We start from the raw sequence: 25,661 nt of genomic DNA on the forward strand, positions 1-25,661 counted from the left end.
TGAGTATGCTTGGTGACTTTGCACCCCGGGGTGCTTCTTTTCAGTGGTATTCAATATTGAAGAGTATTTATCCTCCTTTAATTGATGAATTGGTAACCAGCAGAAGTTTCCTTGCTTGTGCTTGATCTGATGCCTCATGACTTTCAGGAAAAATAAAACATTATGGATACTGGAAATCTGAATTAAGAACAAAAAATGCTGAATAATTTCAGCAGACCTGGCAGCTACTGTGGAGAGAGAAACTGACTTAACCTTTTAAGTTCAAAGACTTCTGTTTGGAACATGACTTTATGTAGACTGGAGTCTATGTTGAGGAATGTTAATACCACTCCTTTCTGACTACGTCCACTGCTTTACTGCCATTTCTGGTGAGCCTACCCTCCTCATGGGATAAGGAAAAAATGGATGGTGATGGTCTCAAATGTTGGCTGAAACATAGTCAAATAGACAATGTGAGTATGGCTATGTGAGGTTATTGCTTGGTTAGTCTGTGAGACAACTCTTTCAATTTTAGCAACATTGACTTGATGTCAGTGAAGTAGGCTTTTATTTTTCTTAAGAAAATTAGTGGATCAGATGAGTGTGTACAATAATCTAGTAGTTTTATTGTCACTATTACTGGTACTTTTTAAAAAAATTCAGACTATAATTAACTTAAGTACAACAGCTGCTTTAGTAGGATTTTTACACTGATCCTTACATCAACAATTTGGGTCTTTGGATCACTAGACTAGACACGTCACCATTAAACTGCTGTACCTGTTGATTTGTTTCTCAAACTGTTGTTGATCGGGATATTGGGGTGGGGTGGGGGTTGGGGGGGGGAGTACATTTGTTTCTTTTAAAGTTGCCACATTTGGTGTATAATATTTTCATGCCTGTTAAATGCTGACACAGTTTACTATCTTAATGGAAAGATGGTACTTTCAATAATCAGTACTGTTGTGAGCTTCTGTAAAATCTGGAATACCAAGTTAATTCTTTTTAGTTACATATGATTAGGATGTACTATTGATGGAGTAAGTCTGCAAACCTCTTTGCCTCTTCATTGTTTGCTTCCTACCCTTAAATCCACAGGTTACTTCAGTTGATAAGTTGTACCTGAGAATGGTGCAAATGTCAATATCCGTGCTTTCTAGTTTACAAAGCCATAATTGCAAACTGTGCCTTTTGTTGTGGTATTACTAGTTATTATTACAGAGGTCAGTAAACAGTGGGATAATTTAACTTTTCCAATATAAATGCAGCATTTGTTTTAACAATTTGCTAATTTAACATCCTCATGGTGACCAAGACAAATTCAAATTCCTTTCTCACTTAGCACCTCCTCTGGCCTCCTCCCTGTTCCATTACCTTTGGTGCTTTCTTTGAGATGTAACTTTCATGATTGCTGAACTTCACAAGACAGTTATATTTTAAAGTGTGCTGTTTAACCTAAATAGAATATATTTAAAAAGGGGCTGGGAAAATGTCCATGTGGTCTGCTTGCCATGGGGAGTCAGAAACCTGTTAAATGTTGAGTGCCATTTTTAATAGCTTTGCATGGTATTTCACAGAAAAAGAAATTTGTTTGATACCGGAAACAAAGAAGCTACTACTGTGGTGAAAGAAGTGAACTTTCTATTTTTACAACCATGCAGGTCTCTTGAAGGTTGTTTTTTGACCCCTGTTCAAAATAAAGAATAGAATAGAAGGGGGTTTTGAAGGTTCAATGAATGGAGAGTCACTGAGGTGTGCCTTAGTGATTATTAGAACCAAAAAACCTGGGCTTATTAGGATGCCTATCAAGGAAAGTTAGTGATTTTGACCTAGAATGGCAGAGAATGGTAAGCTTGCTAGAGTGCTGGGATGGACAGGGAGACTAGCACTGTAAGATTACGTATTGGCCGGAAGTGAGTCACACATGAATCTTTTACAAAACGTAATGCAAAGTGTATTACCTATGGTAGGATATATTCGTTGTCTATTAAATAATGTTTGCTATTGATTTTGAATTATGTATTACCATAAAAATCCTAAATCATTAAATATTATTTGGTTCTTTCCAATAGGTCTTGGCAAGTTCATTTCCTCTTTGAATGTATTTTGCACCTGTGCTGATTGTAGCAATAGAGAGCGTCACAAAATACAATGGGAAAGAGAAATGTAAAATAGAATCATTTGTGATCTGTAATGTTGGCTCATTGATAACATTCTTGCTTCTGGGTTAATGCTGTGTATGCACTGCTCGATGATTTGAGCACATAATACAGCCTCCAGTGTGTTACTGAGAGAATGCTACATTATTGGTGTTATTTTCTTTTTTGAGAGATAAATGCCCTGTCTATCAGATAGGGTGAGTAGAAAAAAAATACACTTTTGAAGAAGAGTAAGGAGTCCATCGTAGTCCAGGGAACAATTTTTCTTGAGTATACACCACAACAAAGTAAATTTCATGTGGAACGAATTTGGCATCACTATTTGCTTGCATCACTGCAGTGGTTGCATATTGGAGTAACACATAGGAATGTCTGGATGATAGTGTTACCATGTAAATACATGGTTCTTTAATATTGGCATTAAATATATGTATAATCCATAAAATGACTCTGTTAAAGTGCAATGAGAATGAGATTTAATCTAATTACTTGATAGCTGTAAAGCCACCAGTCTGTCATTACTGAGGCAAGTGTTGAGTTGTTTAAAGCTTTATTTCCCAACACTGATGTCCTTTGCCTTAAATATGTCAAAAAAATCTTATAACTGTAGTTGTAACTTGAAGCTTACCTCCTGGACATCCTTTCCCCTGTCCTGACCTCAGGAAACAGATATGAATATATATTGTAGTGATTGAGCATTCATGACGGTATTCATCTGGTGATTTTCCCCACATCCTTTGTAGATCTGCTACCCTCTTGCAATCCTGGATGGCATTCTTCAGGATTATAAAAGAAAAATACTTGAGCCATATACTGTAACTTGCTTTCAACCAACCTTCAAGAGACCTGCATGGTTGTAAAAATAGAAAGTTCACTTCTTTCACCACAGTAGTAGCTTCTTTGTTTCCGGTATCAAACAAATTTCTTTTTCTGTGAAATACCATGCAAAGCTATTAAAAATGGCACTCAACATTTAACAGGTTTCTGACTCCCCATGGCAAGCAGACCACATGGACATTTTCCCAGCCCCTTTTTAAATATATTCTATTTAGGTTAAACGGCACACTTTAAAATACAACTGTCTTGTGAAGTTCAGCAATCATGAAAATATTAACTTAGAAGAAATTTGATTGCATAATGTACAAGGATTGATACTTAGTATTTTTGTATGAAAAGCAAACTACTACAACAGGTAACAAAAATAATGGTGTATTTACTCTTCTTGTGGACTCATCTATTACTTTGTGTCTCATTATACTTATAATACTTGCAAATTGGACATGTTTATAAGAGAGAACAAAATGAAATATGTAACAAAAAGAGAAGTTACTGGAAAATCTCAGCAGGTCTGGCAGCATCTGTGAAGAGAAATCAGAGTTAACTTTTTGTGTCCGTGATCCTTCCTCAGAATGAAATATATATGTCTCTGATTCATAGAAACAGAACTGTGAAAGGTGATCTAAGTGGGAAGTAACCAGCCATGGATTAAAGAAAAGACCATTATCACTGTGCCACCCAATTAAGAGGAGAGAAAACAGTATCACTGTGCCTGAGAAGTTGGAAGCAAGCCTGTGATTCACGAAAAACTTCATGAAGATGTTATTCAAGAATTTTTAGATAGAAATATTGCCAGGGTTTAAATAGCCCCAATTTCACATTCTGGACTTTGAATTACATAAGACCTTATCTTACATTTGTCCTGTATTTCAAATGAATAATTCACCAATTACCTGTCTTGTGGTGAAAATAATCATGGTGAAGTTTAATAGTCCTCACATGTAACACTGTTATTGCTATATATTCTGCCTTCGAGGTTTGGCTGGATTCTGTAGTGGCATCTGTCATACACACATTCCATAAGATCAGTAGCTTGAAATTGCTACTACCCACCAAATACTTAATGATTTCCATCTGTGGTAGATTAGTTAAACTACCATCTACAAGTTCCCGTCCAAACCATACACCAACTTGGCTTGGCATTATAGCAGATTCCTCAGAACCTTTGAAGGATCACTGGACCCGAAATGTTAACTCTCTTTTTTTCCTTCACAGATGCTGCTAGACCTGCTGAGCTTTTCAAGCAACTTTTGCTTTTGTTCCTGATTTATAGCAACCACAGTTCTTTTGGTTTTTTAATCTAAAGATAGATCTTGAAGATTTCCAGTAGTTGGGGGATTGTGGCTACTTTCTTTGGCAACTTGATCCCCTGGGCTGGAGGGTGTGGTCTTGAGTTTAGGAAGAACAATTGTTGATAGATTATTTATTTCTAAAATGGTGTTTGTAGTGTGTGTGTGGATGGTATTAATCAGACCATTTCTGGAGAACTGTAGACAGTACTGGTCACTACACTTACATAAGATGTTTAAATGCACTGAAAGTTATTCAGAGAAGGCTTTGTAAAGCAATACCTGGAATGAGCAGATTTTTTTTTAAATGAGGAAAGACTAGACAGGTTATGCCTGAATCCTCTGGAGTTTAGAAGTGTCAGAAATGACTAATTGAAACATGTAAGATTCTGAGGGGACTTGACGAGGTGGATGTAGAAAGGATGTTTCCACTTATGGGGAATCTAGAACTAGTATCATAGTTTAAAAATTAAGGGGTTACCCAGTCAATACATTGTATTTCTCGGAGCACCAAGAATCATTGGAATTCCCTTCCACAAAAGGAATTGGATGCAGGATTTTTAAATATTTATAAGAAAGGGGTAAATAGATTCTGGATTATCAACAAGATGAAAAATTATTGGGGATATACAAGAATGTAGAGCCGAGGTTAAAATCAGATCATCTATGTTCTTATTTAAAGGTGAAGCAGGCTTTAAAGGGCTGAATAACCTAATCTTGTTCCTTAATCTGGTTTCTTAAGGATAAATAGTAGTTTACCTGTGACGAGAGTTCATGAGCTTTGAGGCACATCCCTCTATTAGTTAAAACTACTATTCCCCTCACCCCCAACACACGCATGCGGGCACACACACATACAAAAAAAATACATAAATCTTATCAGTGATAATGGGAACTGCAGATGCTGGAGAATCCAAGATAATAAAGTGTGAAGCTGGATGAACACAGCAGGCCAAGCAGCATCTCGGGAGCACAAAAGCTGACGTTTCGGGCCTAGACCCTTCATCAGAGAGGGGGGGCCTCTCTGATGAAGGGTCTAGGCCCGAAACGTCAGCTTTTGTGCTCCTGAGATGCTGCTTGGCCTGCTGTGTTCATCCAGCTTCACACTTTATTAACATAAATCTTATTGGTTGGTGGGAAGACTAAGACGACAATTTAGCGATCTCCACCTGACGGGACTGCTGAAATTATCCTTTTGATGTACATAACCAGGCTTCTCTGTCTCTCTTCTCCAGATATTTTCACTTGTTTGCAGGTGGCTGGTTTTCACTTATAGGTTTTTGACATCAATTTAAAGCCACAGCTTACAGCAACTGGAAATGGGAACAAACAACTTTGAGATGCTTTTTTCCTGCTTTGCCTCCAGAAGTTCAAAAGTTTCTGCTGAAACATTTACACCACCCACCTTGATCACTAGTTCTTAAACCAATTAGCTAACTGTTGCCCACCAGTACTCCATCTGAATACACCCCTTGGCTCTAGCTCATCCCAACTAGGCTTCTACTATTGCTTAAATGTTTATCTGTGTAAACAATACTCACAATAATATCAGGTTAATTGGTCTTAGTGCAGTAATTGTTCAACAATTTTTGGCTTTTCTCTTCACATTTTAGTCCAACGTCAAAAATACAGAAAAGTTTAAAAAATGGCCTTTTATAACATGCATTAACATTGTTAAATTCATGACTAGGATGTCAATTAGTCAATAACAATATAGTATGTTTCACAAAGGAAAGGTATCTGAAGGGCATTCTAGTTTAGCTCTGGAATAGTGTCAAAAGGCCATTAAGTAAATAGCCTGCCTTTTGGACATTAAGGAATCTCTGAATGTAACTACAATGCACTTTGATGACGTACTTGCATGGAAGTGAACTTAGTTTAAATTTATAGAAGACAAGTGACTCCCAGTCCAGTTGGGAAGTTTTCAAAACATTATTGTTACTCAGTAAAATTGTATCTGGACTGGGTTTACAATTATCTTCAAACAAAATATCTAAGTCCATAAAAGTCCACATATCTTTCGCAAAGGTTTGCTTTTCGAGTGTGGGAGTAATTTTAGATCAAGAGTACTCATCCCGTGTTCATTAATGTGTAGGGAAATAAGTGATTGCTGATTAAACTATAATTGACCGACAAATAAATCACATTTAGAGAGCGGCACTGTTAAAATATGGCTTGAAAGATAACTAAGAGAATCTACAGATACCACAAGATTAACTAAATATTACACTGTCCTTTTCTAAAACCCACAACTGAAAAGTACATAAATCAGCCCCTCCTGGTGAATAGTCTTTCAAGCATGGATCCCTGTCCCTTTGAAAACAGACTAAAGTACATATCTTCTCTATTTTCATCTTCATCTTACAATGCTGAAGAATGATGTCCAGGATGATAAGAGAGTAGTAGATCTATGAAGGATGTAATGACCATCATCTTTGATAATTGATCTCTAATATTCTCCTGCAAAAATATCAAATGTGAGAGGAGTAACAAGTGCTCACTATCAGACTTGGAACTTCACATCAATTGCCACAAATCTAGAAATGCACTCTTATCATAACACCGCATCCATTTGCTTAAGTAACAGTAACCTATATACACCTTAGATTACCAACCTAAAGGAGAGACTTGAAACTCTTTTGACATCAGATCTCCAAAGTGGATCGCAATGTTTGTAGTCCTGATATGTAGTAGATTCAGGCAGTTTGCTTTATTCAAATAGGGGCATTTTTCTTAACTTCACAGGGCAAGTTCAAAAATGAAGCAACGATCTCCTGTTTTCATCTCATTTCCCAGAATCGTTGTGGACCCAGTAAGTTTCAAGTTTGCAGCCAGCTTGGTGGATTGAAGTGTATGTTACTAAATTGAGTTCCATGATTGCAGAGTCTGATTTGTCATCTAAGTGCTTGACAATGCTGAGCGAGCTGTTGCAATTAGGACCCACCTCTTCACCTTAATCCATGGAATAATCACATCAATCCAGGAAAACACAGATCATGCATTGTTCTCTTTAGACATGGATAGATTGGCAGTTCATAAAAAAAATTTAGTCTATTGAACTTTGTTGCCCTGTGAATGATGCAGTAACATAACAAAAAATCTGTGGTGCATGGAGAGCAATGAAATGTTGAAGGTGTAGTTTTTTACGTGCACGTCAACCTACTTGATTGTGGTTTACTGGTTTTGAGGCTAGTCAGCCTATCATTCTGTTAAGTGTGTGTCACATGTAGCCACATCCGAACAATGCCATCCGGGATCAACAGAGTGCGCAAATGACTCACTTCAGCAATGAGGTGAATCACACCCAAATAGGTAACCAACCCTCAGGAGATCCTAGCTGCCACAAAGGCATCTTCTAGCCCCTCAACATTTGGGCCAGCACTAAAACCATGCACAGAAGTGGTTCTTTTGAATCCAGGACGAATTTCCATATTGAATGATTCCCGGCTTGTTACAGGTTAGAGCAACTCGGTCAAACCCTGTCTTCCACAATCGAGTCTTACGTTGTTTTCTGGAACTTGTTCTGGCCTTCGAGGAAAGGAGAAGCTAACATGTGCATAAAAATTCTGACTGAAGGAGTGCTACAATTTTGAAGCAACTGTCTTTTGGATGGGATGTTATAATGATTGTCTGTACTCTCAGGTGAACATTAAAGATCCTATGGTAGTATTTTGAAGAGCAGGATGTTATCCAGAGCATTCTAACCATTAATTATCACTTAAGTCGTGGTTGAAGTTCAATGTATGAAAGTTTCTACTGAAGAAGGGAGATAATTCAGAACAGTCAGGAAATAGGTTACCTCAGTGTAAGTTTTAGTTTGTAACTTTCAGACCTTTGTCCCTTATTCAGCGGCACAAATACAGATTGTATGGTTATTATCGTGTTGCTGCTTGTGGAATCTTGTAATGCATGAATTGGTTACCTTCTTTCCTAGGTTTCAACAGAGATTATATGTCAAAAGTACCTGAATGATTGTAAAATACTTAGTGGTATCTTGGGATCATAAAAGATGGTATGTAATTACAAGTCTTTCTTGCATTTGCTCTCAACTTCAGTCATGTGGATTCCGAAGTAGATTTTGTGTACCGCACACTATAGTTTATAGATAACCTGATTATATTTCATTCCTACCATTTTGTTTTTGTGAATCTAAATAGTGGAAAGATTAGAATAATATCAGAATGATGATATTCCTAAAGTAATCAATAAAAAATCAACTGTATTTAGTATGATTTAACAACTATAGTGAACCTAGTATTATTCTAGTTCTATAGCAGAGCTCCCAGCTGAAGTTATTACTGGACAATTCAGATCCCAGACTGAAATCTGGTTTGGTAGATTTTATTTCTTATTTAACAATCACTATTTCACAATCACTATTTCATTAAACATAAGCTTACAATGCTGCAAAAGTTTAAAATACAATAGAAAATAAATCAAAGTGGAATAAACTGCAGTTTACAATTTGAAAGATTTTAAAATGCAAAGTAAAAATACAATCCCATCTCTCCTCTTACTGTCATTTTACTATACTCAAACATCGTAGAATTTTCATCTCTATGATAGCCATTGGTTTGACCATTGTTACTTTCACTTCTCAATCTGACAGTCTAATAGCCTGTACCTTGATTATTTGCACAACTGAGCTTTAGCCTTTCTTACCTTCGAATAACCCATCCAGGATTCTAACCAGATACATTTGGTCTGCAACTTATAAACTCAAATCCTTACACAGATGTTTAACCTATTTCCTAAATTCTGTATTATCTCCCTTCTTTGAGAAGGAACTGTTTCACACATCTAACTTCAACCAGACTTCAGTGAAGTGAAATAAGTTTTCCAAGCTATAGATCTTTCCTTTAACCCAAAAAACCAGATTCTTCCAATTGAAAGCTCTTCAACATCCACTCTGTCAGCTCAAAATCTCTCAATACAACCAAATTCTCTTTATCATCCCACGTGCATGCGCACTTGCTCACACTTCTTCCTTTCACACTTACACTAGCGCAATCGCGCGCTCCCTCCCTGCATACGTTTAAAACAACTGACAAATTAATTGTCAAACCCCCTCATACACACAGACCAAAATACAGGTGCCATGTGTTGAAAATTCAAATTTAAAAAAATATATTGTGCGTGTGTATTTATATATATATATATATATATATATATATATAGTATATATGAAACATATCGCAGACATATAAAGATAAGGGTGCAATTACAGTGATAATGCTCAGATGATTGTTAAACAAATATCCATCAGGACATGGGAATAACTCCTTGCTTTACTTCAAAATATTGCTGTGAGCTCTCTACATCCAACTCAAGGTGAATCCTGAGCCTCCGTTTAACATGTCGAATAGATCACATCTCTGCGAGTGTTGGACTGCTTGGGTACTGCTCTAAGCTTCCGGCTGAAGCTGTGGAATGGGACTTGAAAAGACATTATTTTTGTTTGGAGATGGAAGGTCTGTTATGGAGGTGACTACACTATTAATGACATTTAATAATCTGATTTAAATTGTAAGTTAAACTTGCCTGTTGATCTACGTGTTTCAAAATGTAGCATGTTAGGTAATGAGAATTAGTTTTGTTAAAATGTTTTTGAATTTCTGAATTTGTGGTGATTATTCTTGGAATTCTATTTGTGCATTTTTAAGAAATCAGTTATACATAGATTAATCCCATGCAGTAGTTGCTATGAACTTTGCCTCATTTTTTTTAGATTAAATTCCCCACAGTGTTGAAACAGGCCCTTTGGCCCAACAAGTCTACACCGCCCCTTGAAGCATCCCACCCAGACCCATCCCCCTATAACCCACACACCCCTGAACACTATGGGCAATTTAGCACGGCCAGTCTACCTAACCTGCACATCTTTGGACAGTGGGAGGAAACTGGAGCACCCGGAGGAAACCCACGCAGACACGGGGAGAATGTGCGGAGTTTGCACAGACAGTCACCCGAAGCGGGAATTGGACCCCGGTCCCTGGTGCTGAGGCTGCAGTGTTAACCACTGAGCCACTGGGCTGCCCTAAATTTGAACTACATGTTTTTTATTTAAATTTTAATAAATAAAGTTTCTTTACCAAGTGATTATTTTTATATTTACTGAAAACTGCTCCACGCTGCTAAAAGAAAGGACTGCCCGTAGCAACATGTAAACAAGCAGGCTGAAACAGTATAAGATTTAAATATTTTGGTGTAAGCCTGTGTTCTGTTCAAATTTGAGTGGACATGTTATAAAGAGGAAAGATCTAGGACAATTAGTATATGCTGACCCATTGTTTGCCTGAAAATGAAGTATTTTACCACTAACTGCCACAGAGCTCAGCCAGCAATTCTAGATTTTTTTTACTTAACGTTGTATCCCCTAAAGAGTTGATTCCCTAGCACTGGTATCTTTTCAGGATTCTTTCATCCTGGGAAATGGTCATTGCATCTATCAGAATATGTTAGTTTTTTAACCGTAGATCTGATGGTATCCTCATCCAATGTCAATTTGTGCACAGGTAGGAAGTGTGATGAGAGAATTTCCAGTTACTGATGCAAAAGATCATATAACAAGACATCAAATTTTAGACTTTAACTGTAACAAATTGAAATCAACAGTACCTAAAGACTATTTAATAAGCAACTAATACACTGTATTACATAAAAAGATAGTTTAAGTAGCTAACATGGTCAAAAGCTGACATGGCAATTTTTACATTACATGCTCTCTCAGCAGAATTGTTACTTTTGGCAAACTTAGTCCAAAATATCTCCCAGCTTGTACAGGCTTGTGTCTCCCTGTTTCAAAATGTTCAACATCCCATCAAACATCATTTCTCTTGGTCTTGTGTGAATCTCTGTACTGATTGCAGACAGTGAGCCCCAACCCAATGATGACTCTTGACAAGGCAGGGTGAAATACCAGCTTTCTTAAATTGTTATAGTTGCTATTACTCTAATCTGAGAATCAATGCACATAGCATCTTGTCTAGTGGCTCACAAAGAAGACCCTTTTCTCCTCTGACTGCTGTCGTTTCTTTGTCTCTCTTGCTCTTGTTTCTCGACTTCTGTTTGTCCTAAATCCTCTGTCCATATGCCTATCAACAATGAACATTTTGGAATCGCTTAATCTAGATTTTGAGCCCATTGCGTTCATATCCAGGTTAGGTGCCCAGATTTCATTTGGATGAAGTTTTGAAAGATATGTTTGAAGTGTAAAGAAAAAAATGAAAAATTAACTTGATCTGCAAAAATGCTTATGCTTACTGATGCAGCCAATCTTGCTATACTTCATAAACCAATATGTAGCAGAAAATACTGCTGAGATTATACTTTTCAAATTTGACAGCTGTAGTACTTGCATAATTATGACATCCAGTTCTGGTATTAATATATTACACTTATTTATCAATATATACATTTGGGAATTATTATGCATCTATATTTCTGTTTTCACAGCTTCTATTTCACTTTTGCTGACATTCACTCTATAATCATTATCTATGCACAAATCAACTGCTGGTCAGAAGACCTTCAGTTGAACTGCAGCTGGCCTCTTTTATGTTTGACCTGTTGGGAATTTCAAGATAATGAATAATGGTTACAATTTATAAACTAGTATTTTATAATTGGCCCTTTGTAACTTATTTTTGTGACATGCACATCTGTTTGGCAAGTTGGAAGACTTAATATAATACAAGTGTATTAGTTCAATTATAAACTTATTCAGTTTAAACAAACTGTCGGAGGAATAGCCCTCTTAGAAAAACTTTGGAATTAATTTTCCCTCAATGGTAATTGTCAAAGTTTGCAAAATAAGTAGTTAATATGGCCATTCTTCCTTCAGTACAGTTTAATGGCTACAGTTTAAAAATATTTAGCCTCTAAGCTGTTTCATACACCGTAATGTTGTGAATCTTTGTGCGGCTGCTGTTATTTAAGTTTTCCAATGTATCATCTTTACAAATCTCCTCTGCGTACTTTGCTTGCAGTTTCTGCCAGGAAATCTGCTCTGTACTGTTTGGGCATTGTCCTTGTCTATATTTAAAGCTCAGGCAAATTCTCATTTTGGGGGAATCTCTAGTTGCTCTTGAGAAAGTGGTGGTGAGACCTCTCTTGAACCCCACCATTACATTCGATAAAGGCATTCTCATAATGTTGTTAGGGAGGAATTTTCAGGATTTCAACCCAGTGACACTGAAGTAACAGCAATCTATTTCCAAATCAGGATGGTGAGTTGCTTGGAAGGGAACTTGCAGGTGGCAGTGTTTCAATGTGCCTGCTGCCCATGTCCTTTTAAATCTTGACTACTGACTATGAAACAACATTATATGGCACATTCTTCATAGTAATGGCTGTATCAATCAGACTCCACTTGTCAACGAACTGGGCCTCTCCTCCTTTAATGAGCTTTAAGAGTCTGTTTTCACATTGAATTGATATTTTCACAATTTTTCACATAAGTGCAAGTGAAAAAGCTTAGACAAAATGCATCTTTTTCAGGAATAAAATAAGTTATGGAACGCCACTCCTGTCCGTCCTCTCACCCTCCATATCAAAATCATTTGGATTAAAAACCCTCATAGCAAAGCCACTGAGTTGTATTGAAATGCTAAAGATTGTGGTGTTTAAGGAAAAGTACCACCACTCTATTTTGAGTAATATTAATTGTGAATTAAATGTTGTTCTGGTTTAAAACTCCCAAAATCTTTGAATAAATTATTCTAAAGAAATTAGCAAAATTGTCTTGTGTAGTCTGCACCCAAGTAGACAAGTGAAAATTACTTCCAATTACTCAACGTAGTACAAGGAAAAAAAACTTCAGTTTTTATTTTGTAATTAAATTTATATTGGGAACAGTGACACATCAGTAACTTTGGGAGTATTCAATGTGATGTTTTCAATTCTATGATTGTACGTCGACTGTTCCTAACTATTCCTTGTTCTTTTTTACTGGACTCAAACATGTTTATGAATCTCTACTAACTAGGGAACGTTATGCTGTTGAAGGACCAAAACAAGGATATTCTGTTATATTCTGGTTGTTGTTTGGATTAGGAATGGATTGTGGTTGGATTGGCAGTCTCATGGGGAACTGTTATACAATCGTAGACCGAGAAACTCATTGCCACCTTGCCCATTTTAAAAGGCTTAAAATGGTGCTTGTTCATCACATGTGGTGAGCAGCTTGCAGGCACGCATTCCACTCAAGTATGCTATAGCTATATTGATAAAACCTGAAGTGTAAGTCACAACAAACTGAGACTGAAAGGGATATTTGGCACTTTGTACATTCAAAAAAGAACTTTGTTTCATGTCACTTTCTGAGTTTGTCACCCTGGCATATATCTGGTCTACTTGAGTGCTGATTAATGGTCTGAAAGACCTTTAGAGGCCACCAGCAAAAGAATAGGTTTTTTAAAAAATGCTAGATGTGAATCCTGCAGGGAAAATCCTCATCCAAACATCACTGTTATCCTTAAGTTGGTTCAAATTTAAATTTACTCCATAGGCAGTCTGCCTAGGGATTCACCATGGATATCCAATTTAAACGGGACTGGAGACCCATGTCACATTCCATATACCAGTTCCACTTCAGGGATACTTGTACGTGCTCCGCATATGATCTAATTCCATTCTCATTGTGTGTTGCCTTTTTATGATTGCTTGATTTTTGTTTCCCAGTTAATGCTAAATGTTTCAGGGATTCAGGCATCTATGATTGTATGATTCTAATTCCACTTTACACATTAACAACATTTCTATCGATACACCTATGAAATATGCCCAAAAGCCTGCTTTCAACCAATATCTGCTTCAGTGGGCCTGGATTTGAGTGTTTTTCCTTGCCTGAAGTTTGCTTTACACAATGTGCTCTCACTCCTCATCACCTCCAACATATTTTTGAACATCCGGATAGGTAATGCGAAATGTAATTGTAGAATCATAGAGTGGTCACAGCATGGAAGAACAACATCTGGCATGTCATGTCTGTCATTATTTAATGATTATTCATTTTGAAAAATGAGCAGAATAATTTCATATATTCTATATTCTATTCTATATATTCTAGCTTGTCTCTAACGTAGAACCAGTGAGTTGCTGAAAAGGTAAAATAAAGATGGGGCGTTATGGAGAAGCTGTAAGAAACTGCTGTAATTTTTTTCCATTTTTAAAGAACAGAGTGGTTGACAAATCAAAACTGGTCTCAAGATGGATAATAGTAATGATAATTCAATCAAGATATGTATCACATTTTATAACTTTGTCTGCTATGGTGTGTCACTGCCTTGTAACACACTGCTGATATTGTTTCATTTTGTGTGGCATTTATAGGACCTGATAAATGATAAAAAGGAAATCACTGCTTTATCAATTATATTTGATAATGAATTTCACAGGACTTGATCCAAGTTTGCTTTTGTTCTTTATATTAGTATGACAGAAATAATTGTACTAAGCATTCCTACTGCAGGCCATTAAAATGACACAACCTCATACAGATAATAAACTGCAATCATAATCTTAAGTTTATCAAATTATCAATGGTAGTATATTTTTATATTAAAGTTAATGTTTTCAATCTTCAGACACTGAAGCAGTTCATGTCCAATTTCAGCAGGACCTGGACAATATCCAGGCTTGGGCTGTCAAGTCGCAAGTAACATTCTTACCACCAGAAGTTTTCTAGATAATGACCATCATTCTCAAAAGAATCTAAACATCTCAGCTTGATATTCAATAACATCAGCATTTCTGAATCCCCTACTAGCAACATCCTGAGGGTTACCATTAACCAGATCTGAGCTGGACTAGCCTCATAAATACTGTGGCTAAAACATCAGGTGGGTGGTGTGGAATCGTGCAATGAGTAACTCATCACCTGACTCTCCAAAACTTGTATGCTTTCTACAAGACACCAGTCAAAATGTAATGGAATGCTGAAACAAAAATAGAAATTGCTGGAAGAACTCAGTAGGGATGACAGCATCTGTGGGGAGAAGGTAGAGTTAATGTTTCGAGTCCAGTGATTCCTCTTCGTCTCTTCCTGGATGGGTACAGCTTAAGAAGCTTGGTGCCGTTCAGGGCACAGCAGCCCACTTGATTGTCAACGTAGCCACAGATATTTACTCTATCTGCAGTTGACTCAAGTTTGCGTGTATACCATCTACAGTAAATAGTCATACAGCGCAGAAACAGACTGTGGTTCCAAGTTGTCTCCACTGACCAAATATCCCAATCTCTCCTCGTCCTCTTTCCCAGCATTTAGCCCATATCCCTCTCAACCCTTCCTATTCACATACCCATCAAGATGCCTTTTAAATGTTGTAATTCTACCTGCCGCCTCCTCTTTCTTTGGCAGCTCATTCCATACACACATCATGCTCTGCATGAAGAAGTTACTTCTCAGGTCCTCTTTAAATTGATCTCCTCTCATCTTAAAGCTATTCCATCTCGACTTGTACTGCCGAAGTTACCAATGTATCTTGGATAGCCTTTTCCAAACAATGACCACTATTATCTGGAAGGACAAAAGCAGAAGATACTTGGGAACACCATCTGCAAGTTCGTTTCCAAGTCATACACCACCCTGACTAGGAAATATATTGCTGTGTCTTCACTGTCACTGGGTTAAGATCCTGGAACTCCCTCCTTGTATCAGCATTGTAGCTACAGTGGCTCAAGAAGGCAGTTGAACACTAACTTCTCAAGGGCAGTTAGAGAAACAATAGTCCATCCTGTTTGCAGTCATGATCTGATAGAAGCAATGTTTATTTCACTCAGCTCAATTGGATTTCATCTGTGTTTCCAAACCATAAAGAAAGACATTCATTTTAATACAATCCCCTGAAAACCTAGATGGGAAATTCATGTTTGAAATTGTCAATGGTCAGTCATTTGAGTCAACATTATCGCAAATTTAGTGGATACCTGGAAATGTACATTTTATAGCAATGTATAGCACCTTCTTATATTGCAGCTTTATATATGACTGATTTAATACAATAAAACCCCTCAAAGTCCTTCAGCAGAAGGTTATAAAGTGAAAGAAATTGCAAAGTTTAAAGCTGAGGTAGCTGAAAGCAACCATGGTGGAGTGATTAATGAAAAGCCAGAACTAGATGAGCACAGAAATCTGAAAGCATTATTGGGCTAGGGAAGATTAAAGAGCTAAGGAGAGGCGAGTTCTTCGAGGGTTTTGACAACAAGTGTAAGAATTTTAAAATTAAGGTGCTGCTTGACCGTGAGCCAGTGTAGGTTAGTGAGCACAGAGGATAAATAATAAGTAACTCATTATAGCCCTTTTCATAACGTAGGACTGTTCTAGAGGGAGAGATGACTGGTGGTGGTTTAACTTGCAAATCGCTACATCTCAAGCGAGGGGACAAGTTAAGAAGGAGAGTCCTTCATGGTAGCCTTAGCCAGTGCAGGACTTGAACCCACGCTTTGGCATTAATCTGCATATCAAGTGAGTCATCCAGACAACTGAGCTAACCAGCTTCCTTGCCTTCAGAGACAATGGGAACTGCAGATGCTGGAGAATCCAAGATAACAAAGTGTGGGGCTGGATGAACACAGCAGACCAAGGGCTTGGCCTGCTGTGTTCATCCAGCTTCCTTGCTTTGCTCCAAGAGTCATTTTGATTTCCAAGCGATTGTATTACCAGGCATGAGATGGATATTTAAGACTTCTCTGTTTAAGAAGTTATTGAGATTAGAGTTAGAACCTCATTCAGAAAGCTCACGCCAAAGAAGTATTGACTTTAAAAAAAAGACTGCGCACAACTGTGATGCAGTGGGGAAATTTCTTAGTGGTCTAATAGATATCAGAATTTGAGGCAATGATGTCATGGAGGCAGTCTGTAAGGAAAGCGCAAGGTATTGCCAACCAAGCTTTTATCTACCAATCCTGCTGTGGCCAGATGGAGAGGGTACATGATGTGGATGAGGACCCATTGTAGCCCATGCAACAGTAAACGCAAAAACAACAGGATAGGATGTTAAGCATCCAAATATGTAAGAACATGGTGATGTACCTGAAAATGTCAGAGACACAGACCCTGAAGAGAATCTGCCTGTTGTGCCAGACAGTCGCAGACCTCTCTACTCTATTGCTGGATAGCCTGTTTCTATGGGAATATGGTGGTACTGGATGCCGGTGGTTCTGAAAGTAACTACAATCCTGAATATCCCTCACCTCCAGTTCTTTGCAGGTTCCACAAGTGATACTTGCCGTATCTCCCAAGCAGCCCTGACCACAACATGAAGGAGATGAACACTGTTCAGGAGGGGTAGAGAATAGATCAGATTCAGGACAGAGTATAAGTGCCAAAAAGAGGGGACAATAGCATCCACTACCATGGTAGGAGTTCTAAATGTTTGGAGGAGAATAAACTGCTTCCTGGTCACCATGAACACAACATTTGAGGAGCCAGCAGCTTAAGTCATTAGAAGGGCTACATGATGTATAGTTAGTATATGATCACAGGAGGTGAATAATGAAGATGTGCTTGACATCCAGGAAGCAACCACAATGACTACATGCTGTGCCATTTGCATGTGCATACACTCGTTTGGACTAAGGCCAGAAAATTGAATGGATTGATCTTTGGTGATGTGGCTACTCTTTCCACATCTAGCTGAGTGATGAAATCAGAAACTTTCTCAATGGCTCTCCTGATTAGTGAACTTTGTGCTGGGCCACTGGTCATTATTTCAGCAATGGCCTGCAGAAGAGTGCGAACACCAAATATGCATGAAATGGTCTCCTGGATCTGCCTGTCCTTGATGGTAGCCACCTTCTGTATGGAAGAAGCAATATACTCACCCACCCGAGATGAGAAGTCATGACCTGGGCAGGTCTGTGCAGATCTGTTCAAGGCCTTAGGCTCCTCTGCTAAATTCTACCCTGTTTGCCTCTGAAACTCCAACATGTTGATTGTGGCTGTCATCGGAGTCCCTTGTATCAACTTTGGACATAACATTGTCTTATTGTAGGCTCTCCAGGTCTCCGTCATCTGCAACTGTATTCCTTTGAGGTCTTTATGAGATTGTGACCGAGGGCTGATGCACTTATCTCAGCAGGTGACAGTCTTTGAATCTGTACTGAGACAGGGGAAAGATATGACACTACACATGAGGAATGATAGGAATCCTCAGAGGACCAGGTGTCTATACTTTCAGTGATTGTGCTTGTGCTCAGGTTATAGCCAAACAGCTGAACAAAGACTGCATGACCTATTTACATCTACAAGTACAGTAGTTTGCCTTTGTACCTAGAGTAGTTGTATAAGTAGAAACACTTTGAATTTGAAGTGGTAAGCATGGAAAACAATGTCTGAAATGAACAGTGGCTTTGCCCAGCCAGTTCTGTTGTGAGTATTTATGCTTATGCATGACGAGAAACTGGAATATGGAACTGTCTAGACATTTCTGGTTTGAAGAAGCTTTATCATATGGCTTCATGAAAATAAAAAATCAGAAGGTTAAGGGAACTGTGGATTATCTGCTTCTTACTAGAAAATAAAACAATTTTGGGAGATTGTCAAACTAAGACTTTTAACGTGAGATAATGGATAAATTTAATGGCTTAATAGCAGAACAAAATGAGAAGTCATGGTCTGTGCTGTTTATTGACATAAACCGCTTTACTCAAACTTGAGATATGAGTTGTTGACAAAATTTTGAGCAGAAAGCAGTTCTCTTAGTCATTGTCAAAAGTCACATGACACTAGGTTATAGTCCAATAGATTTGTTTGAAATTACAAACTTTCAGAACACTGCTCCTCAGTCAGGTGAACTGATTAGGAGATTAGTGATAAAGAGATTAAGGGATTTAGTCATTAAGAGATGCCAAATCTTATTGCTATTAGCGTGCTCTTTGAAGTATTTGTGAAACTTGCAGAAATTGTTTAAATTTTGGTGTTCCTATCCGTTTCCCATCTGAAATCCGATCTGAAGATCTTCTATCATGCTGCAACTGTCAGAAATCAGATCTGATTGACAGGAAATTGAAGAAACTCTGAGAAATGACCCATTCTATCTTCTGATTTTGTACCCATGACCTAAAAGAATATTGTTTTTTTTGCATGTGTTTTTCCAAGCCCCTGATATTTCTGCGGGGGTCATATTGCCAAGTTTCGTCTGTGTATTAATGTGTATTTGAGATTATGGAAATATAGTTTAATGCTCATAGCTCAGCTGATAACCTGCCTTTGTGCTTGTCTAAAGGATAAATTTGCTTAAAATAAACAAATTATTTTTGCGTTTATAGAAGAATCCCAGTGAAAGTGTCTCTTGTTCTAAATATTAATGAAAATAAACAAATTTGGGTGATTACATAAGACATTTACGCTTTTGGTGTGGCTCATGGCTGGTGTGATTTGATTACATCATATTCCTCTCAGGTTCCATGATAAGGTGGTTATCAGTGGATGGATGTATGTATGGCATTATCTTCTAAATTTTTCTTAATTGTTGTAGGTCCTCCTGTCCTTCAAGTGTAAGTGAAGAGCTAGTGGGGCTTCATGTTTGCACTGAAGAAACTCTGCCACTCTTTGAACAAGATGTCACAACGACGATCTGTTCTTCCAAATCTCGTACTTTCGAGAAAGTTGGGTGGTACAGAGAAAAGGAGCAAATTTCTGAACAGATTGACATAGTCAGACACACAGTGCACGTGAACTGACATACAGGCCCCATAATTCCACAGAATGTCCTTTTGGGATAGTGGATATTAGTCTTGCTAAAGAATATTTCAAGTCTTCTGAGGTAAGAAATCATTAACTGTATTCTATGGATCAACTTCAACACTAGATGATTCTATAGTGTGCTGAAGGAACTTTACAGTCGGCTGCAAGAATTCACATTTGATGTTACGCATATGTCCTACTTGTGTTTCAATTTTGCTATGTCCTAATCCACTGATGACACAGGATGAACCTTTTGTTCAAACACTTTTTTGGCTGTATCAGATCTTTGCAGATTCCAGTAGATCCATGGGGAATTGGTAATGGGAACATGCCTCAATAAAAGCTTTTTTTTATCCCCTATTAATTCATACGATGTTGGGGTCATTGGCTAAGCTAATATTTATTGATCATCCCTAATTACCCTTGAAGATGGTGGTGACCTGTCTTTTTTTAGGCATAGGTATACCCATGATGAGGTAAGGGAGGAGCTTCAGGGGTTTGACCCAACTGCAAGAAGGAATAACAATATATTTCAGTGTCAGAATGGTGAGTCACTTGCAGGTGGTGATGTTCCCATGCATCTTCTGCCCTTGGTCTTCTACATGGTAGAGGATGAGAGTTTGGAAGGTTCTGTCATAGGTGAAATAACTTCTTGACTCAAAAAGTAATTTCCCTTCTTTCTGTTTGGCAAGAATGAATGAGAAACCTTTCAAGTTGTAAACTAACACAGCAGTTTTGTTCTGATCACAGGATTATGTGTATGCTTTCCTTGTCCTGTGATATCTGTGGAAATCAATTTCTGACATTTTTAGGCTGATCTTCTCAGTTTTCCAGTTCTCTCTACTCTGTAAATCTGTCTATATTGAAGGGTTACATTCAGGCCTCTATGCTTTTTGAATGATGCTGAAGATAAGTTTCCTCCAACTACAGTTCAATATTAAATAGAACCAAAACTGCTATATTTGAGTAAGGGTTGAGGCCTGAAATATCAGCTTTCCTGCTCCTATGATGCTGCTTGGCCTGTCGTGTTCATCCAGCTCTACACCTTGTTATCTCGGATTCTCCAGCATCTGCAGTTCCCATTATCTCTGCGTCGTTCTCCTTCTTGAATTGCCTTTTGCTCATATTAAGTCATCCCTCGTTGTTGAAACAATGCTTCAACTGAGTGTCTGACAAAAAAATTTTGTCCTGTACTAGTTCTTTTAAGCTGTTGTACTGTTAGTTGTCTACAATTCTGCATAGATCATTGATAAAAGTGTAAAGACCTTTTCTTAGATGTTAGTTACAATTCTTAGAATTAGCCATTTCCATGATGGTATGTTTATACAGAGTTCAAGTAGGCATTAAATGCTTTTATTTGTCTTGCTCTTGTGGGACTAAATAAATCTGTTGAGGTAAGGAAAACATTAAATTTATGTAAGAAATGTCTTATTGGGGCACCATCTTGCCATGGAGATACAAAAGATAACCTGATTGTGACATTGCATCACTTCCTTGTGAGAATGCATACACCCTCATTAATACATCTCTCAATCAGACTGAACCCCTTCTTCTACATTTTGGACAAGCAGAAATTCAGGTGTTGTACTGGATTGAAAGCAAGCAAGATGAAGCCATTTACAGAAACATGACTAACTGTCTATTAATAATGGCACCCACTGTTTCCTGACTGAAGTGATGCAGACTTAATAATGTCAAAGCTATTTCCACCAATGTATTCTGGTTGAAAGCCTGTATCACCTGTTCTAATTGGCTGGCTGCCTTGCAATTAAGTTCAGCAGACTACCTCATCGGATTTCTGGTGAGTTACAGTTCAGCTGGCAGAACCTACAGCCCACACACTAAGTTCAGTCCTGTATTATGTTTCAAAATTCACCCTAGTCAGGCTTATGTACAAACAAGTAGCGGTTATCATTGCTCCTATAATCTGATCAAGACAAAACAAACTTTAATAATTGTAGCAGTGATAATGGGAACTGCAGATGCTGGAGAATCCAAGATAACACAGTGTGAATCTGGATGAACACAGCAGGCCAAGCAGCATCTCAGGAGCACAAAAGCTGACGCCTCTAGGCCCGAAACGTCAGCTTTTGTGCTCCTGAGATGCTGCTTGGCCTGCTGTGTTCATCCAGATTCACAATTTGTTAACCTTTAACTATTTATTTTGCTGATCTAGGTTGAATGCAATGTCTAAAAGGTTACTCTTAAACATCAGTTGAAGCTTCTCTCATTATGAAATGAGGACAAAATGTCATTGCCAACCAACATATCTGTCATCCAATGGAACAAGTCATGGCTTTTCATACCATTGGCTTCTATAAATCAAGGTGCAGGCAGACTATCTTCAGAATTAATGGGATAATTTCTCATTCTTATTTCATTTTAATTGTACCGACTTCTTAAAAATCTGTTACCACTTGTAATTCTGGATAATATTTAGCTTAAAATATAGCTTTAAGTTAAATATAGATTTAACCAAAAGATGCACTCTAAAGATGGACCATCTGAGAATTTTAATGTGAATCCAGTAACTTCTTGAACACTGAAGATGGTTATCTCCCTCTGCCAAAATTAGTTGGAGTAGTTTTTCCAAAATAAGGGTTAGTTTGAGTGAAAGTATTATTTAAATATAATGCTAACAATGACCTCTTTCAAGCTTGGTATCTTGTGATTTACTTCAAGGGTGGAGCTCATTCTCCACTAAACCAGTCTATAGCAGCTGAATGTTACCATTTTGATTTACATTCAATAAATGTATTCATCACATGCATATTAGACTTGTTTGCTACCTCTTTGGTTTGGACCATCTAGTTAATTCCAGTTGATGTGAATTTTGAGGTTGTTTCATACATTTGTCACCATCCACAAAGAAGTGGGCTATATTGGCTGACCACTTTTCATTTACCCACTTAGAAACTGGTGGATAGTGTGGATTTATGTCTAACAGTCATACCTGCTTTAAATCATGTCAGTGCTGAGTAAGATGTGTTTTGATGTATATTCTGCCTTGCATTTCTCTAAACTTGAATTTTTTTTAAACATGGAGCATTGGTGGAATGGGCATATACAAGTGGCATATGATGTGAGTACAGACGAGTGTGAAGTCTATTAATTTTCATGTAAAGAACACAGACAATTAAATTGCAGTGTATAATTCTAAAAGAGGTGCAAGAGCAAAGGAAACTGGGTGAATCGTTCATATAAATCATTGCAAGTGGCAAGCTTATTGATAGTACAGTTAATAAAGCACATAGCATTTGATGCTTTATTAATTAGGGAATAGAGTAAAAAGTGAAGAAGTTAAGCTAAACTTGCCTGAATCACTGGCTTAGCTTGTACAGGATTATTGCATTTAGTTCTGGGCATCACAATTTAGCATGGATGTTAAGGGATTAAAGAGAATACAGAAATATTCACAAGAATGGTCCAGGGATGTGAAATTTTAGTTACGTTGAAGGTTTAGTGAAGTTTGAATTGTTTTACTTGGAAATGAAGGTTGAAAAGTGATTTGATGATCAATCCAAAATCACAAGATATTTGGACAGACTAGATTGCGAACAGTGTTTCCCTTTGGAAGGATTGAAAGCCAGAGCACAGAGATTTAAGGTACTTAGCCAAAGAAGCAATGGCAAAAGGAAGAAAAATTGTTTCAGTGAGTGATTAGCATATGGAATGCACTGCCTGAGATTGTGGAGGAGGAAGTTCAATTGAAGCATTCAAGAGGGATTTGGATGATTGTCTGAAAAGGAAGAATGTGCAAGGGGAGGAGAAATGGCATGAATTGCTACATCAGAGCACCAGCACAGACAACGAGAAACTGATGACCACCTCTGCTGTATAACCACTCTAAGATTCTATGAATGTTGGGAGAAAGTAATAGGAAACTGGTGTACAGTTGGAATTTGTTTTGATGTGTGCCTGTATAGTAGCTGGGATTGAATGTCCAAGGCAAACAAACAAATGGATCCATAAATACATGGCTGTAACAAATATATTTAGGTGGCAAACTTTTTCAAGTGGCATCTCTAGAACTTTTGAATCTAAAGGCAGTGAATTTAGGTTATCCTCCTGCAATCTCTTTGTTGCAGTTCTAAGGGAATAGATTTGCCATCTCCTGAACAAAACATGAAATCAAGGCAACAAAGTGTGGAGCTGGATGAACACAGCAGGCCAAGCAGTGTTCATCCAGCTCCACACTTTGTTATCTTGGATTCTACAGCATCTGCAGTTCCCATTATCAATGAAATCAAGGCAACATGTATTGTCTCAAAGGGATTTCAAAGATTCCAGAATCCTATTTGAAGAAAGGTAAGGAGTTTTCTGTTGTCCTTGCCAATATTTTATTCCTCAAACCACATTGCTAAAACACACTACCTGGTAATTTGTCTGTATTCTGAGCTCTGTACAACTTGGCTTCCATGCACATACCACCAAATACTACAATGCTTCAGAAATGTGTTATTATGGTATTGCTGTCTTCCCCAAATACATATTGCTTTGTGCAAATAAAGCCAATGTCACAAAATTGCCGGTAATTACTGAACAAAACAAAATTTTTCATTTGCAACTTGTTGTATGTCAGTAAATCGCTGAAGTTATAAGTATAATTATAAATGAAATTTGACATACGTGAAACAATATAGCAAGATAATTTTCAGACCAAATGAGTCACAATGTGTACTTTAATATCAAACAATTTTTAATGATGTTGCCATTGCTCTTAAAAGCTAACTCCAGGAATAGTTGTTTAATGTATTATTAGCTGCCCCTTTATAAGCTGAAGTCATTTTTGAAAAGAAGGTTTTATGCTACAGTTACTTTGGCACCTTGTCATTAGTGCTGATCTGCAAGGATCACAATTGCAGCAAACAAAGAAGATGTACAAATTCCCTTTTAAAATACTGAATAATCATTCACCTGACAGTGATGTCTGACATGATGGCACTTGCCTGGTTTTGTTCCCTTTTCTGCTGAATAGATGATTCTACACAGCAAAAGCTTGTCAGCTTATTGAAATTTTTAAAAAATGCACTTTTTGGAAGAGTCCTGTGTCAGATTTGTTCAGTTCCACTTAACTGAGCAATTGATTTTGAATAAGAAAACTCATGTCTTATTATTTGGCAGGACATGTGTTATATTTTAAATAGTGATTTAGATTTTGACAAAAATAATTTTGTTGCCAAAGTATATTTTAATCCTTAACCCGGCAACAGTACTTAAGAGAATAAGTCAGCAGTAGTTACCTTGTGCAGTCAGATTTGAGCTCAGTTTGGGTAAATCCAACAAATAGAATTGCAGATCACACCCATTTACTGAAGTTAAGTAATTGAGCACTTGGCTAAGTATGATATGATTAAAGACAGCCAGCATGGATTTCTGAATGGACTTCATGAAAGCAATTAAAAGGAGGGTAGGTACAAGAGATTATTAGCAAAATTGTACGTCTGTGGAATTGGAGATAACCCTCTGGGATTGTATTGGCAATTGGGTAAGGAAGACACACAGTCAAAGACATAAGAACTATCAATATATAGGAGAGGTTCTCTCATTTCTGCAATCTGAAAGTGTTCTGTAGGGATCAACACTGATACCTTTCGCTTTTCATAAATATCTAAAATATAAAGAAGAAATAGAGAGTTGTCCATCAGTTATTTCCAGACGATGTATGTTGAGATGTATGATAACTTATGTAAATGGGAAGAGGAAGTT

The 25,661-nt window shown here is 37.5% G+C and overlaps 1 protein-coding gene across 1 annotated transcript in view; it reads left to right on the top strand.

Annotated features, from left to right (window-relative positions):
- Window positions 1-25,661, top strand: part of lrmda (leucine rich melanocyte differentiation associated) — an 830,431-nt gene that overhangs the window by 138,413 nt on the left and 666,357 nt on the right. The window lies entirely within an intron of this gene.

Source organism: Stegostoma tigrinum, chromosome 37, assembly GCF_030684315.1.
Source record: "Stegostoma tigrinum isolate sSteTig4 chromosome 37, sSteTig4.hap1, whole genome shotgun sequence".
NCBI classification, from domain to species: Eukaryota; Metazoa; Chordata; class Chondrichthyes; order Orectolobiformes; family Stegostomatidae; genus Stegostoma; species Stegostoma tigrinum.